This window comes from Arachis hypogaea, chromosome 2 (assembly GCF_003086295.3).
Source record: "Arachis hypogaea cultivar Tifrunner chromosome 2, arahy.Tifrunner.gnm2.J5K5, whole genome shotgun sequence".
Taxonomy (NCBI): Eukaryota; Viridiplantae; Streptophyta; class Magnoliopsida; order Fabales; family Fabaceae; genus Arachis; species Arachis hypogaea.
The window spans coordinates 20,928,681-20,945,298 of NC_092037.1; the positions used below are offsets into that span (position 1 = coordinate 20,928,681).

At 41.1% G+C, this 16,618-nt stretch overlaps 1 non-coding gene and 1 pseudogene across 1 annotated transcript; both read left to right on the forward strand.

The window, feature by feature from the left end:
• The window catches only part of LOC140176760 (uncharacterized), a 162,140-nt pseudogene that overhangs the window by 57,208 nt on the left and 88,314 nt on the right, over positions 1-16,618 (forward strand).
• LOC112763989 (small nucleolar RNA R71) lies at positions 7,560-7,667 on the forward strand. Its single transcript, XR_003182973.1, has one exon. It is a non-coding gene; the product is annotated as a small nucleolar RNA R71 (small nucleolar RNA).

Sequence of the window (16,618 nt, forward strand, 5' to 3'; positions counted from 1 at the left end):
TTCTCATTGTAATTGGCAGACAAGTCCATAAGACAAGCTTATGGAATAGTAGAGGACGTGCTAGTAAAGGTTGAAGGCCTTTACATCCCTGCTGATTTCATAATCCTAGACACTAGGAAGGAAGATGATGAATGCATCATCCTAGGAAGACATTTCCTAGCCACAGCAGAAGCTGTGATAGATGTCAACAGAGGAGAATTAGTCCTTCAATTGAATGGGGACTACCTTGTGTTTAAGGCACATGGCCATCCCTCTGTGACAAAAGAGAGTAAGCATGAAGAGCTTCTCACAGTTCAGAGTCAAGAAGAGCCCACACAGTCAAATTCTAAGTTTGGTGTTGTGAGGCCACAACCAAACTCTAGGTTTGGTGTTAAGACCCCATATCCAAACTCTAAGTTTGGTGTTGGGACTACACACTAAAATTGACCTGATCACCTTATGGCTCCATGAGAGTCACTGTCAAGCTATTGACACTAAAGAAGCGCTTGTTGGGAGGCAACCCAATTTTATTTATCTAATTTTATTTTATTTTGTTTCTTTGTTATTTTTGTGTTTAATTAGGTACATGATCATGAGGAGTCACGAAAAAATAAAAAAAAAAATTAAAAACAGAGTCAAAAACAGAAGAAAAAAATTTTTCACCCTGGAGGACGCACGGGCTGGCGTTCAACGCCCAGAAGGTGCATCTGGCCGGCGTTTAACGCCAGAACAGAGCACCATTCTGGCGCTGAACGCCCAAAACAAGCAACAACCTAGCGTTAAACGCCAGGATGGTGCACAGAGAGGACAAACTGGCGCTGAACGCCAGGAACAAGCATGAAACTGGCGTTCAACGCCAGAAACATGCATCACATGGGCGTTGAACGCCCAGAACATGCACCAATGGGCGTTTGAACGCCAGAATGATGCATGAAGGCATTTTTCATGCCTATATGGTGAAGGAATGGTATTTCTTTTCACCTCAGGATCTGTGGACCCCACAGGATCCCCACCTACCATATTCCCACCTTCCCTCCTAATCCTATTTTTGTGATTTGAATTCCCCATGTCACAATTCCCAATCTTCTTCATCAATCACCTCAAATCCTCTTCCCAATCACCCCATTCACCATTCACATCAACCTCCTCTTTCCCACCCAACCCCACCCATATAGCCGAATCCATCTACCCTCACTCACCTCCATCTTCTTCTTCTTCTCTTCTTTCTTTTCTTGCTCGAGTGCGAGCAATATTTTAAGTTTGGTGTGGTAAAAGCATAGCTTTTTGCTTTTCCATTACCATTAATGGCACTGGTGCGCAAAATTGTGAACAATACTTTTTCACAACTCTCATAATCCCCGGTAATGGCTCCAAAAACGTGGTAGCTCAATACCATGGCATTACACAACTTCGCACAACTAACCAGCAAGTGCACTGGGTCGTCCAAGTAATAAACCTTACGCGAGTAAGGGTCGATCCCACGGAGATTGTTAGTATTGAAGCAAGCTATGGTCATCTTGTAAATCTTAGTCAGGCAAACTCAAATGATAATGGTGATGAACGAAAATAACATAGAGATAAAGATAGAGATACTTATGTAATTCATTGGTAGGAACTTTAGATAAGCGCATGAAGATGCCTTCCCTTCCGTCTCTCTGCTTTCCTACTGTCTTCATCCAATCCTTCTTACTCCTTTCCATGGCAAGCTTAAGCAAGGGTTTCACCGTTGTCAGTGATTACCTCCCATCCTCTCAGTGAAAGCGATTGCATATGCTCTGTCACAGCATAGCGGAATTCATCTGTCGGTTCTCAATCAGGCCGGAATAGAATCTAGTGATTCTTTTGCGTCTGTCACTAACGCCCCGCCCTCAGGAGTTTGAAGCACGTCACAGTCATTCAATCATTGAATCCTACTCAGAATACCACAGACAAGGTTAGACCTTCCGGATTCTCTTGAATGCTGCCATCAGTTCTCGCCTATACCACGAAGACTTTGATCTCACGGAATGGTTGGCTCGTTTGTCAGACGAGCACTCGGTTGTCAGGCGATCAACCATGCATCGTGCAATCAGGAATCCAAGAGATATTCACTAAGGCCTTGATCGCTTGTAGAACAAGAATGGTTGTCAGTCACCTTGTTCATGGGTGAGAATGATGATGAGTGTCACGGATCATCACATTCATCAAGTTGAAGAACAAGTGATATCTTGGATAAAGAACAAGCGGAATTGAATGGAAGAACAATAGTAATTGCATTAATACTCGAGGTACAGCAGAGCTCCACACCTTAATCTATGGTGTGTAGAAACTCCACCGTTGAAAATACATAAGCATGAGGTCTAGGCATGGCCGAATGGCCAGCCTCCCATAGTGATCAAAAGATCTAAAGAAAAAGGTTCCAAAGATCAAAAGATTTCTAATACAATAGTAAAAGGTCCTACTTATAGAAAACTAGTAGCCTAAGGTTTACAAAGATGAGTAAATGACATAAAAATCCTCTTCCGGGCCCACTTGGTGTGTGCTTGGGCTGAGCAATGAAGCATTTTCGTGCAGAGACTCTTCTTGGAGTTAAACGCCAGCTTTAGTGCCAGTTTGGGCGTTTAACTCCCATTTGGGTGCCAGTTCCAGCGTTTAACGCTGGGATTTCTTGAGGTGACTTTGAACGCCGGTTTGGGCCATCAAATCTTGGGAAAAGTATGGACTATCATATATTGCTGGAAAGCCCAGGATGTCCACTTTCCAACGCCGTTGAGAGCGCGCCAATTGGGCTTCTGTAGCTCCAGAAAATCCACTTCGAGTGCAGGGAGGTCAGAATCCAACAGCATCTGCAGTCCTTTTTGGTCTCTGAATCAGATTTTTGCTCAGGTCCCTCAATTTCAGCCAGAAAATACCTGAAATCACAGAAAAACACACAAACTCATAGTAAAGTCCAGAAAAGTGAATTTTAACTAAAAACTAATAAAAATATACTAAAAACTAACTATATCATACTAAAAACAATGCCAAAAAGTATACAAATTATCCGCTCATCACAACACCAAACTTAAATTGTTGCTTGTCCTCAAGCAACTGAAAATCAAATAAGATAAAAAGAAGAGAATATGCAATGAATTCTAAAAATATCTATGAAGATCAGTATTAATTAGATGAGCGGGGCTTTTAGCTTTTTGCCTCTGAATAGTTTTGGCATCTCACTCTATCCTTTGAAATTCAGAATGGTTGGCTTCTTTAGGAACTCAGAGTCCAGATAGTGTTAATGATTCTCTTAGTAAAGTATGATGATTCTTGAACATAGCTATCTATTGAGTCTTGGCTGTGGCCCAAAGCACTCTGTCTTCCAGTATTACCACCGGATACATACATGCCACAGACACATAATTGGGTGAACCTTTTCAGATTGTGACTCAGCTTTGCTAAAGTCCCCAATTAGAGGTGTCCAGGGTTCTTAAGCACACTCTTATTTGCCTTGGATCACAACTCTTTATTTCTCTATATAATTTTTTTTTGTCGTTTTTTTTTTCGAATTTTTTTTTTGAATAGCTTTTTCTTGCTTCAAGAATCATTTTAATGATTTTTCAGATCCTCAGTAACATGTCTCCTTTTTCATCATTCTTTCAAGAGCCAACATTCATGAACCACAAATTCAAGATACATATGCACTGTTTAAGCATACATTCAGAGAACAAAAATATTGCCACCACATCAAAATAATTAACTGTTATAAAATTCAAAATTCATGCAATTCTTCCTTTTTCAATTAAGCACATTTTTATTTAAGAAAGGTGATGGATTCATAGGACATTCATAACTTTAGGGCATAGACACTAAGACACTAATGATCACAAGACACAAACATGGACAAACATAAGCATAAAATTCGAAAAACAGAAGAATAAAGAACAAGGAAATCAAAGAACGGGTCCACCTTAATGATGGCGGCTCTTTCTTGCTCTTGAAGATCCTATGGAGTGCTTGAGCTCTTCAATGTCTCTTCCTTGTCTTTGTTGCTCCTCCCTCATGATCCTTTGATCTTCTCTAATCTCATGAAGGATGATGGAGTGTTCTTGATGCTCCACCCTTAGTTGTCCCATGTTGGAACTCAATTCTCCTAGGGAGGTGTTTAGTTGCTCCCAATAGTTTTGTGGAGGAAAGTGCATCCCTTGAGGAATCTCAGGGATCTCATGATGAGTGGGATCTCTTGTGTGCTCCATCCTCTTCTTAGTGATGGGCTTGTCCTCCTCAATGGGGGTGTCTCCCTCTATGTCAACTCTAACTGAATAACAGAGGTGACAAATGAGATGAGGAAAGGCTAACCTTGCCAAGGTAGAGGACTTGTCCGCCACCTTATAGAGTTCTTGGGCTATAACCTCATGAACCTCTATTTCTTCTCCAATCATGATGCTATGGATCATGATAGCCCGGTCTATGGTAACTTCGGACCGGTTGCTAGTGGGAATGATTGAGCGTTGTATGAACTCTAACCATCCTCTAGCCACGGGCTTGAGGTCATGCCTTCTCAATTGAACCGGCTTTCCTCTTGAATCTTGCTTCCATTGGGCGCCCTCTTCACATATGACTGTGAGGACTTGGTCCAATCTTTGATCAAAGTTGACCCTTCTTGTGTAAGGATGTTCATCTCCTTGCATCATAGGCAAGTTGAACGCCACCCTCACACTCTCCGGACTAAAATCCAAGTATTTCCCCCGAACCATAGTAAGATAATTCTTTGGATTCGGGTTCACACTTTGATCATGGTTCTTGGTGATCCATGCATTTGCATAGAACTCTTGAACCATCAAGATTCCGACTTGTTGAATGGGGTTGGTAAGAACTTCCCAACCTCTTCTTTGAATCTCATGTCGGATCTCCGGATATTCACTCTTTTTGAGTGAAAAAGGGACCTCGGGGATCACCTTCTTCAAGGCCACAACTTCATAGAAATGGTCTTGATGCACCCTTGAGATGAATCTCTCCATCTCCCATGACTCGGAGGTGGAAGCTTTTGCCTTCCCTTTCCTCTTTCTAGAGGTTTCTCCAGCCTTGGATGCCATAAATGGTTATGGAAAAACAAAAAGCAATGCTTTTACCACACCAAACTTAAAATGTTTGCTCGTCCTCGAGCAAAAGAAGAAAGAAGAGAGTAGAAGAAGAAGAGATGAGGAAGAGGGAGATGGTGGTGTTTAGGTTGTGTGAAAATGAAGGGTTGAAGAAGGGTATTTAAAGGAGAGAGGGGGGTAATGGTTCGGCCATTATGGGTGGGTTTGGGAGGGAAAGTGGTTTGAATTTGAAGGGTGAGGTTGGTGGGGATTTATGAAGGATGGATGTGAGTGGTAAAGAGAAAGATGGGATTTGATAGGTGAAGGGTTTTTGGGGAAGAGGTGTTGAGGTGATTGGTGAATGGAGGAAGAAGAGAGAGAGTGGTGGTGGGGTCCTGTGGGGTCCACAGATCCTGTGGTGTCAAGGAAAAGTCATCCCTGCACCAAATGGCATCAAAATTCACGTTTTGAGCCAATTCTGGCGTTAAACGCCGGGCTGGTGCCCATTCCTGGCGTTTAACGCCAGGTTCTTGCCCTTCTCTGGCATTTAACGCCAGTCTGGTGCCCCTTTCTGGCGTTAAACGCCCAGAATGGTGCCAAACTGGGCGTTAAACGCCCAACTGCTAGGCTTACTGGCGTTTGAACGCCAGCAGCATCTTCCTCCAGGGTGTGCTATTTTTCTTCCTGTTTTTCATTTTGTTTTTGCTTTTTCAGTTAATTTTGTGACTTCTCATGATCATCAACCTACAAAAAGATAAAATAACAAAAGAAAATAATTAATTATAAAACATTGGGTTGCCTCCCAACAAGCGCTTCTTTATTGTCACTAGCTTGACAGAGGACTCTCATGGAGCCTCAGAAATGCTTAGAACCGTGTTGGAACCTCCCAACACCAAACTTAGAGTTTGAATGTGGGGGTTCAACACCAAACTTAGAGTTTGGCTGTGGCCTCCCAACACCAAACTTAGAGTTTGACTGTGGGGGCTCTGTTTGGCTCTGTTTTGAGAGAAGCTCTTCATGCTTCCTCTCCATGATGACAGAGGGATACCCTTGGGCTTTAAACACCAAGGATTCTTCATTCACTTGAATGATCAACTCTCCTCTATCAACATCAATCACAGCCCTTGCAGTGGCTAGGAAGGGTCTGCCAAGGATGATGGACTCATCCATGCTCTTCCCAGTCTCTAGGACTATGAAATCAGTAGGGATGTAATGGTCTTCAACTTTGACTAGAACATCCTCCACAAGTCCATAGGCTTGTTTTCTTGAGTTGTCTGCCATCTCTAGTGAGATTTTTGCAGCTTGCACCTCAAAGATCCCTAATTTCTCCATTACAGAGAGGGGCATGAGGTTTACACTTGACCCTAAGTCACACAAGGCCTTCTTGAAGGTCATGGTGCCTATGGTACAAGGTATAGAAAACTTCCCAGGATCCTGCCTCTTTTGAGGCAGTTTCTGCCTAGACAAGTCATCTAGTTCTTTGGTGAGCAAAGGGGACTCATCCTCCCAAATCTCATTTCCAAATAACTTGTCATTTAGCTTCATGATTGCTACAAGGTATTTAGCAACTTGCTCTTCAGTGACATACTCATCCTCTTCAGAGGAAGAACACTCATCAGAGCTCATGAATGGCAGAAGTAAGTCCAATGGAATCTCTATGGTCTCAGTTTGAGCCTCAGATTCCCATGGTTCCTCATTGGGGAACTCATTGGAGGCCAGTGGACGCCCAGTGAGGCCTTCCTCAGTGGCGTTTACTGCCTCTTCTCCCTCCCAGGATTCGGCCAAGCTGATGGCTTTGCACTCTCCTTTTGGATTTTCTTCTGTATTGCTTGGAAGAGTACTAGGAGGGAGCTCAGTAATTTTCTTGCTCAGCTGACCCACTTGTCCTTCCAACTTTCTAATGGAGGACCTTGTTTCAGTCATGAAACTTTGAGTGGTTTTGATCAGATCAGAGACCATGGTTGCTAAGTCAGAGGTATTCTGCTTAGAACTCTCTGTCTGTTGCTGAGAAGATGATGGAAAAGGCTTGCTATTGCTAAACCTGTTTCTTCCACCATTATTGTTGTTGAAACCTTGTTGAGGTCTCTGTTGATCCTTCCATGAAAGATTTGGATGATTCCTCCATAAAGGATTATAGGTGTTTCCATAGGGTTCTCCCATGTAATTCACCTCTTCCATTGAAGGGTTCTCAGGATCATAGGCTTCTTCCTCAGATGAAGCCTCTTTAGTACTGCTTGGTGCATTTTGCATTCCAGACAGACTTTGGGAAATCAAATTGACTTGTTGAGTCAATATTTTGTTCTGAGCCAATATGGCATTCAGAGTATCAATCTCAAGAACTCCTTTCTTCTGACTAGTCCCATTGTTCACAGGATTTCTTTCAGAAGTGTACATGAATTGGTTATTTGCAACCATTTCAATCAGTTCTTGAGCTTCAGTAGGCGTCTTCTTCAGATGAAGAGATCCTCCAGAAGAGCTATCCAAAGACATCTTGGATAGTTCAGAGAGACCATCATAGAAAATACCTATGATGCTCCATTCAGAAAGCATATCAGTGGGACACTTTCTGATCAATTGTTTGTATCTTTCCCAAGCTTCATAGAGGGATTCACCTTCCTTTTGTCTGAAGGTTTGGACTTCCACTCTAAGCTTACTCAATTTTTGAGGTGGAAAGAACTTTGCCAAGAAGGCATTGACTAGCTTTTCCCAAGAGTCCAGGCTTTCTTTAGGTTGAGAATCCAACCATGTTCTAGCTCTGTCTCTTACAGCAAAAGGGAATAGCATTAGTCTATAGACCTCAGGGTCAACCCCATTAGTCTTAACAGTGTCACAAATTTGCAAGAACTTAGCCAAAAACTGATGAGGATCTTCCAATGGAAGTCCATGGAACTTGCAATTCTGTTGCATTAGAGAAACTAGTTGAGGCTTAAGCTCAAAGTTGTTTGCTCCAATGGCAGGGATAGAGATGCTTCTCCCATAGAAGTCGGGAGTAGGTGCAGTAAAGTCACCAAGCACCTTCCTTGCATTGTTGGCATTGTTGTTGTTTTCGGCTGCCATGAGTTCTTCCTCCTTGAAGAGTTCGTTCAGGTGCTCTAAAGAGGGTTGTGCTTTGGCTTCTCTTAGCTTTCTCTTCAAGGTCCTTTCAGGTTCAGGATCAGCCTCAACAAAAATGCCTTTGTCTTTGCTCCTGCTCATAAGAAAGAGAAGAGAACAAGAAAATGTGGAATCCTCTATGTCACAGTATAGAGATTCCTTGAAGTGTCAGAGGAAAAGAAGAGTAGAAGACAGAAGTAGAAAATTCGAACTTATCAAAGGAGATGGAGTTCGAATTTTGCATTAAGGAATAGTGTTAGTTCATAAATAGAAGGATGTGAGAAGGAGGGAAGTAATTTTCGAAAATTAAGTGAAAAATTTTGAAAACATTTTTGAAAAACATTACTTAATTTTCGAAAATGAAAATGGAAAAGAAATCAAGTGATTTTTGAAAAAGATTTTGAAATTAGAAATCAAAAAGATTTGATTGAAACTATTTTGAAAAAGATGTGGTTAAGAAGATATGATTGATAAAAAAAAATGTGATTGAGAAGATATGATTTGAAAAACATTTTAAAAAAAAAAGATTTGATTTGAAAATTAAAAACTTGACTAACAAGAAAAGATATGATTCAAACATTAAACCTTTCTCAACAGAAAAGGTAACATACTTGAAATGTTGAATCAAATCATTAATTGATAGTAAGTATCTTTAAAAAATGGAAAGAAATTGGTTTTGAAGAAGATTTGATTGGAAAATTGATTTGAAAAAGATTTGATTTTGAAAAGATTTTGAAAACTTAGAAAAAATTTGATTTGAAAACAAAATCTTCCCCTCTAGCCATCCTGGCGTTAAACGCCCAGAATGGTATCCATTCTGGCGTTTAACGCCCAAAATGCTACCTTTTTGGGCGTTAAACGCCCAACCAGGTACCCTGGCTGGCGTTTAAACGCCAGTCTGTCCTTCTTCACTGGGCGTTTTGAACGCCCAGCTTTTTCTGTGCAATTCCTCTGCTGTATGTTCTGAATCTTCAATTCTCTGTATTATTGACTTGAAAAGACATAAATTAAAAATATTTTTGGATTTTTAATAATAAGAAAAAATCAAAATGCAACAAGAATCAAATAACAATGCATGCAAGACACCAAACTTAGCAGTTTGTATACTACTGACACTAACATGATGAAAATGCATATGAGACACACAAAACTATCAAGTCAAATTGAATTCAAAGATCAGAGCAAGTAAATCATCAAGAACATCTTGAAGATCACTTAGACACATGAATGCATGCAATTGACACCAAACTTATGATGAGACACTAGACTCAAACAAGAAATATTTTTGGATTTTATGATTTTGAAAATTTTTTTGTGTTTTTTTTTTCGAAAATTAAGTGGAAAAAGGTATCAAAATTCTTAATGAGAATTCCAGGAATCAGTGCAATGCTAGTCTAAGACTCCGGTCCAGGAATTAGACATGGCTTCACAGCCAGCCAAGCCTTCAAAGAAAGCTTCGGTCCAAAACACTAGACATGGCCAAAGGCCAGCCAAGCCTTAGCAGATCACTGCTCCAAGAGCAAGATTGATAGAAATCAACAAGCTCCTGTGGTGATAAGTTGAAACCTCGGTCCAATGAGATTAGACATGGCTTCTCAGCCAGCCAGATTTCAACAAATCATCATGAAACTCTAGAATTCATCTTCAAGAATTTCGAAAAAAATAAATACCTAATCTAAGCAACAAGATGAACCGTCAGTTGTCCAAACTTGAACAATCCCTGGCAATAACGCCAAAAACTTGGTGTTGTTGCCGGATCTTGGCACTGATGTTACCAAAAGCTTGCTCAAAACTTGAACAATCCCCGCCAACGGCGCCAAAAACTTGGTGCGCGAAATTGTGAACAATACTTTTTCACAACTCTCATAATCCCCGGTAATGGCTCCAAAAACGTGGTAGCTCAATACCATGGCATTACACAACTTCGCACAACTAACCAGCAAGTGCACTGGGTCGTCCAAGTAATAAACCTTACGCGAGTAAGGGTCGATCCCACGGAGATTGTTAGTATTGAAGCAAGCTATGGTCATCTTGTAAATCTTAGTCAGGCAAACTCAAATGATAATGGTGATGAACGAAAATAACATAGAGATAAAGATAGAGATACTTATGTAATTCATTGGTAGGAACTTCAGATAAGCGCATGAAGATGCCTTCCCTTCCGTCTCTCTGCTTTCCTACTGTCTTCATCCAATCCTTCTTACTCCTTTCCATGGCAAGCTTAAGCAAGGGTTTCACCGTTGTCAGTGGCTACCTCCCATCCTCTCAGTGAAAGCGATTGCATATGCTCTGTCACAGCATAGCGGAATTCATCTGTCGGTTCTCAATCAGGCCGGAATAGAATCCAGTGATTCTTTTGCGTCTGTCACTAACGCCCCGCCCTCAGGAGTTTGAAGCACGTCACAGTCATTCAATCATTGAATCCTACTCAGAATACCACAGACAAGGTTAGACCTTCCGGATTCTCTTGAATGCTGCCATCAGTTCTCGCCTATACCACGAAGACTCTGATCTCACGGAATGGTTGGCTCGTTTGTCAGACGAGCACTCGGTTGTCAGGCGATCAACCATGCATCGTGCAATCAGGAATCCAAGAGATATTCACTAAGGCCTTGATCGCTTGTAGAACAAGAATGGTTGTCAGTCACCTTGTTCATGGGTGAGAATGATGATGAGTGTCACGGATCATCACATTCATCAAGTTGAAGAACAAGTGATATCTTGGATAAAGAACAAGCGGAATTGAATGGAAGAACAATAGTAATTGCATTAATACTCGAGGTACAGCAGAGCTCCACACCTTAATCTATGGTGTGTAGAAACTCCACCGTTGAAAATACATAAGCATGAGGTCTAGGCATGGCCGAATGGCCAGCCTCCCATAGTGATCAAAAGATCTAAAGAAAAAGGTTCCAAAGATCAAAAGATTTCTAATACAATAGTAAAAGGTCCTACTTATAGAAAACTAGTAGCCTAAGGTTTACAGAGATGAGTAAATGACATAAAAATCCTCTTCCGGGCCCACTTGGTGTGTGCTTGGGCTGAGCAATGAAGCATTTTCGTGCAGAGACTCTTCTTGGAGTTAAACGCCAGCTTTAGTGCCAGTTTGGGCGTTTAACTCCCATTTGGGTGCCAGTTCCAGCGTTTAACGCTGGGATTTCTTGAGGTGACTTTGAACGCCGGTTTGGGCCATCAAATATTGGGCAAAGTATGGACTATCATATATTGCTGGAAAGCCCAGGATGTCTACTTTCCAACGCCGTTGAGAGCGCGCCAATTGGGCTTCTGTAGCTCCAGAAAATCCACTTCGAGTGCAGGGAGGTCAGAATCCAACAGCATCTGCAGTCCTTTTTGGTCTCTGAATCAGATTTTTGCTCAGGTCCCTCAATTTCAGCCAGAAAATACCTGAAATCACAGAAAAATACACAAACTCATAGTAAAGTCCAGAAAAGTGAATTTTAACTAAAAACTAATAAAAATATACTAACTATATCATACTAAAAACATACTAAAAACAATGCCAAAAAGTATACAAATTATCCGCTCATCAGGCACCTAAGGCCAGAGAAACCTCAAAGGAAAGACAAAAGCTTCCACCTCTGAGTCTTGGGAGATGGAAAGACTTATATATAAGCTGGAATAGCTCAGTTGGTTAGAACATGTGGCTGCAAATCAAGAGATCCCTGAGATACCTCAGGGGATAAGTTGTCCTCCACACAAATATTGGAAGCAATTAAGGGTGGAACATCATGAGCACTCCATCATTCTCCAAGAAATAAGAGAAGATCAAAGAGCAATGAGGGAGGAGCAACAAAGGCAAGGAAGGGACATAGAAGAGTTGAAGAACATCATTGGTCCTTCAAGAAGAAGACGCCACTAAAGGTGGATTCATTCCTTGTTCTTTATTTTCTTTCTGTTTTTCGTTTTTAATATTGTGTTTATATATGTTTTGTGTCTTTACTTCATGACCATTAGTATGTAACCATGCCTTAAAGATTATGAATAATTCCATGAATCCTTCGCCTCTCTTAAATAAAAAGTGTTTTAATTCAAAAGAACAAGAAATACATGAATTTCGAATTTATCCTTGAATTTAATTTAATTATATTGATGTGGTGACAATACTTTTTGTTTTCTGAATGAATGATTGAACAGTGCATATGTCTTTTGATATTGTTGTTTATGAGTGTTAAAATTGTTGGTTCTTGAAAGAATGATGAACAAAGAGAAATGTTATTGATGATCTGAAAAAAATCATGAAATTGATTCTTGAAGCAAGAAAAAGCAGTGAAAAAGCAAAAGCTAGAAAAAAATGGCGGAAAAAAAAATATATAAAAGAAAAAGCAAGCAGAAAAAGCCAATAGCCCTTAAAATCAAAAGGCAAGGGTAGCAAGGATCCAAGGCTTTGAGCATCAATGGATAGAAGGGCCCAAGGAAATAAAATCCAGGCCTAAGCGGCTAAATCAAGCTGTCCCTAACCATGTGCTTGTGTCATGAAGGTCCAAGTGAAAAGCTTGAGACTGAATGGTTAAAGTCGTGATCCAAAGCAAAAGAGTGTGCTTAAGAGCTCTGGACACCACTAACTGGGGACTTTAGCAAAGCTGAGTCACAATCTGAAAAGGTTCACCCAGTTATGTGTCTGTGGCATTTGTGTATCCGGTGGTAATACTGGAAGACAAAGTGCTTAGGGCCACGGCCAAGACTCATAAGTAGCTGTGTTCAAGAATCAACATGCTTAACTAGGAAAGTCAATAACACTATCCGAAATTCTGAGTTCCGAGAGACGCCAATCACTCTAAACTACAAAGGAGAAAGTGAGATGCCAAAACTGTTCAGAAGCAAAAAGCTACAAATCCCGCTCATCTAATTAAATTAATATTCATTGATATTCTGAGATTTATAGTATATTCTCTTCTTTTATCCTATTTGATTTTCAGTTGCTTGGGGACAAGCAACAATTTAAGTTTGGTGTTGTGATGAGCGGATAATTTATATACTTTTTGGCATTGTTTTTATATAGTTTTTAGTAAGTTTGAGCTACTTTTAGGGATGTTTTCATTAGTTTTTATGTTAAATTCACATTTCTGGACTTTACTATGAGATTGTGTGTTTTTCTGTGATTTCAGGTAAATTCTGGCTGAAATTGAGGGACTTGAGCAAAACTCTGAAAGAAGGCTGACAAAAGGACTGCTGATGCTGTTGGAATCTGACCTCCCTGCACTAGAAATAGATTTTCTGGAGCTACAGAACTCCAATTGGCGCGCTCTCAACGGCGTTGGAAAGTAGACATCCAGGGCTTTCCAGCAATATATAATAGTTTATACTTTATTCGGAGATTGACGACGTAACTTGGCGTTGAACGCCAAGTACACGCTGCTGTCTGGAGTTAAACGCCAGAAAAACGTCATGATCCGGAGTTGAACGCCCAAAACACGTCATAACTCAGAGTTCAACTCCAAGTAAAGCCTCAGCTCGTGGATTGATCAAGCTCAGCCCAAGCACACACCAAGTGGGCCCCGGAAGTGGATTTATGCATCAATTACTTACTCATGTAAACCCTAGGAGCTAGCCTAAGTATATATAGAACATTTATCTATTGTATTAGATATCTTTTGACCATCTTTTGACCACTTTAAGTCTTTTTATCATTCGGTCACTTGATCATGGAGAGGGCTGGCCATTCGGCCATGCCTGAACCTCTTTCACTTATGTATTTTCAACGGTGGAGTTTCTACACACCATAGATTAAGGGTGTGGAGCTCTGCTGTACCTCAAGTATTAATGAAGTTCTATTTTCTTTTATTCAAATCTCTCTTATTCTTATTCCAAGATATTCATTCGTACCCAAGAACATGATGAATGTGATGACAAGTAACCCTCATTATCATTCTCACTTATGAACGCGCGTGATTGACAACCACTTCCGTTCTACATGCAACATAGCTTGAATGCGTATCTCTTAGATTCCCCAACAGAATCTTCGTGGTATAAGCTAGATAGATGGCGGCATTTATGAGGATCCGGAAAGTCTAACCTTGTCTGTGGTATTCCGAGTAGGATCCTGGGAATCCGGAAAGTCTAACCTTGTCTGTGGTATTCCGAGTAGGATTCCGGTAATGAATGACTGTGACGTGCTTCAAACTTGCAACCTGCTGGGCGTTAGTGACAGACGCAAAAGAATCAAGGGATTCTATTCCAGTAGGAGCGGGAACCAACCGGTGATTAGCCGTACTGTGACAGAGTGCGTGAGCATTAGTTTTCACTGCGAGGATGGGATGTAGCCATCAACCATGGGTGATGCCTCCAGACGATTAGCCGTGCGACTGACAACCGCATAGGATCATTTTCCCGAGAGGATTGAAAGTAGCCACAGCTGATGGTGAACCCCTATACAAAGCTTGCCATGGAAAGGAGTAAGAAGGATTGAGTAGAAGCAGTAGGAGAGCAGGCGTCCTTGAGCCATACAGCATCTCCATTCGCCTATCTGAAATTCTCACCAATGAATCTGCATAAGTCCTCTATCCCTTTTTTTACATATAATATATTTTCTTTTTATTATTAATTATTCGAAAAACCCATAAACCATTTTAATCTGCCTGACTGAGATTCGCAAGGTGACCGTAGCTTGCTTCATACCAACAATCTCTGTGGGATCGACCCTTACTCACGTAAGGTTTATTACTTGGACGACCCAGTACACTTGCTGGTTAGTTGAACGGAGTTGTGAATTCAAATAAGGAAAATTATTGAATAAATCCATACAAGCACAAAGAATAGTGATCACAATTTCGTCCACCAAGTGTGATGAGCGGATAATTTATACGCTTTTTGGCATTGTTTTTATATAGTTTTTAGTAAGTTTGAGCTACTTTTAGGGATGTTTTCATTAGTTTTTATGATAAATTCACATTTCTGGACTTTACTATGAGTTTGTGTGTTTTTCTGTGATTTCAGGTAAATTCTGACTGAAATTGAGGGATTTGAGCAAAACTCTGAAGAAGGCTGACAAAAGGACTGCTGATGCTGTTGGAATCTGACCTCCCTGCACGCGAAATGGATTTGCTGGAGCTACAGCACTCCAATTGGCGCGCTCTCAACGGCGTTGGAAAGTAGACATCCAGGGCTTTCCAGCAATATATAATAGTCCATGCTTTATTCGAAGAATGACGACGTAACTTGGCGTTGAACACCAAGTTCATGCTGCTGTCTGGAGTTAAACGCCAGAAAAACGTCATGATCCGGAGTTGAACGCCCAAAACACGTCATAACCTGAAGTTTGACGCCAAAAAAAGCCTTAACTCGTGGATTGATCAAGCTCAGCCCAAGCATACACCAAGTGGGCCCTGGAAGTGAATTTATGCATCATCTACTTACTCATGTAAACCCTAGTAGCTAGTCTAGTATATATAGGACATTTATCTATTGTATTAGACATCTTTGGTCTCAGTTTTGTTTTATTCTTCATCTGAGGAGATCATTGATCACGTTTTAGGGGGCTGGCCATTCGGCCATGCCTGAACCTTTTGCTTATGTATTTTCAACGGTGGAGTTTCTGCACACCATAGATTAAGGGTGTGGAGCTCTGCTGTACCTCAAGTATTAATGAAGTTCTATTTCCTTTTATTCAAATCTCTTTTATTCTTATTCCAAGATATTCATTCGTACCCAAGAACATGATGAATGTTATGAGTCAAATTACCCTCACTATCATTCTCACTTTTGAACGCGCGTGATTGACAACCACTTCCGTTCTACATGCAACAAAGCTTGAATGCGTATCTCTTAGATTCCCCAACAGAATCTTCGTGGTATAAGCTAGATAGATGGCGGCATTTATGAGGATCCGGAAAGTCTCACCTTGTCTGTGGTATTCCGAGTAGGATCCTGGGAATCCGGAAAGTCTAACCTTGTCTGTGGTATTCCGAGTAGGATTCCGGTAATGAATGACTGTGACGTGCTTCAAACTTGTAACCTGCTGGGCGTTAGTGACAGACGCAAAAGAATCAAGGGATTTTATTCCAGTAGGAGCGGGAACCAACCGGTGATTAGCCGTACTGTGACAGAGTGCGTGAGCATTAGTTTTCACTGCGAGGATGGGATGTAACCATCAACCATGGGTGATGCCTCCAGACGATTAGCCGTGCGACTGACAACCGCATAGGATCATTTTCCCGAGAGGATGAAAGTAGCCACAGCTGATGGTGAACCCCTATACAAAGCTTGCCATGGAAGGGAGTAGGAAGGATTGAGTAGAAGCAGTAGGAGAGCAGGCGTCCTTGAGCCATCCAGCATCTCCATTCGCTTATCTGAAATTCCCACCAATGAATCTGCATAAGTCTTCTATCCCTTTTATTATTCCTTTTTGTTTATTATTTATTCCAATAATCACAATTACCCTTTAATCTGCCTGACTGAGATTTACAAGGTAACCATAGCTTGCTTCATACCAACAATCTCTGTGGGATCGACCCTTACTCACGTAAGGTTTATTAATTGGACTACCCAGTACA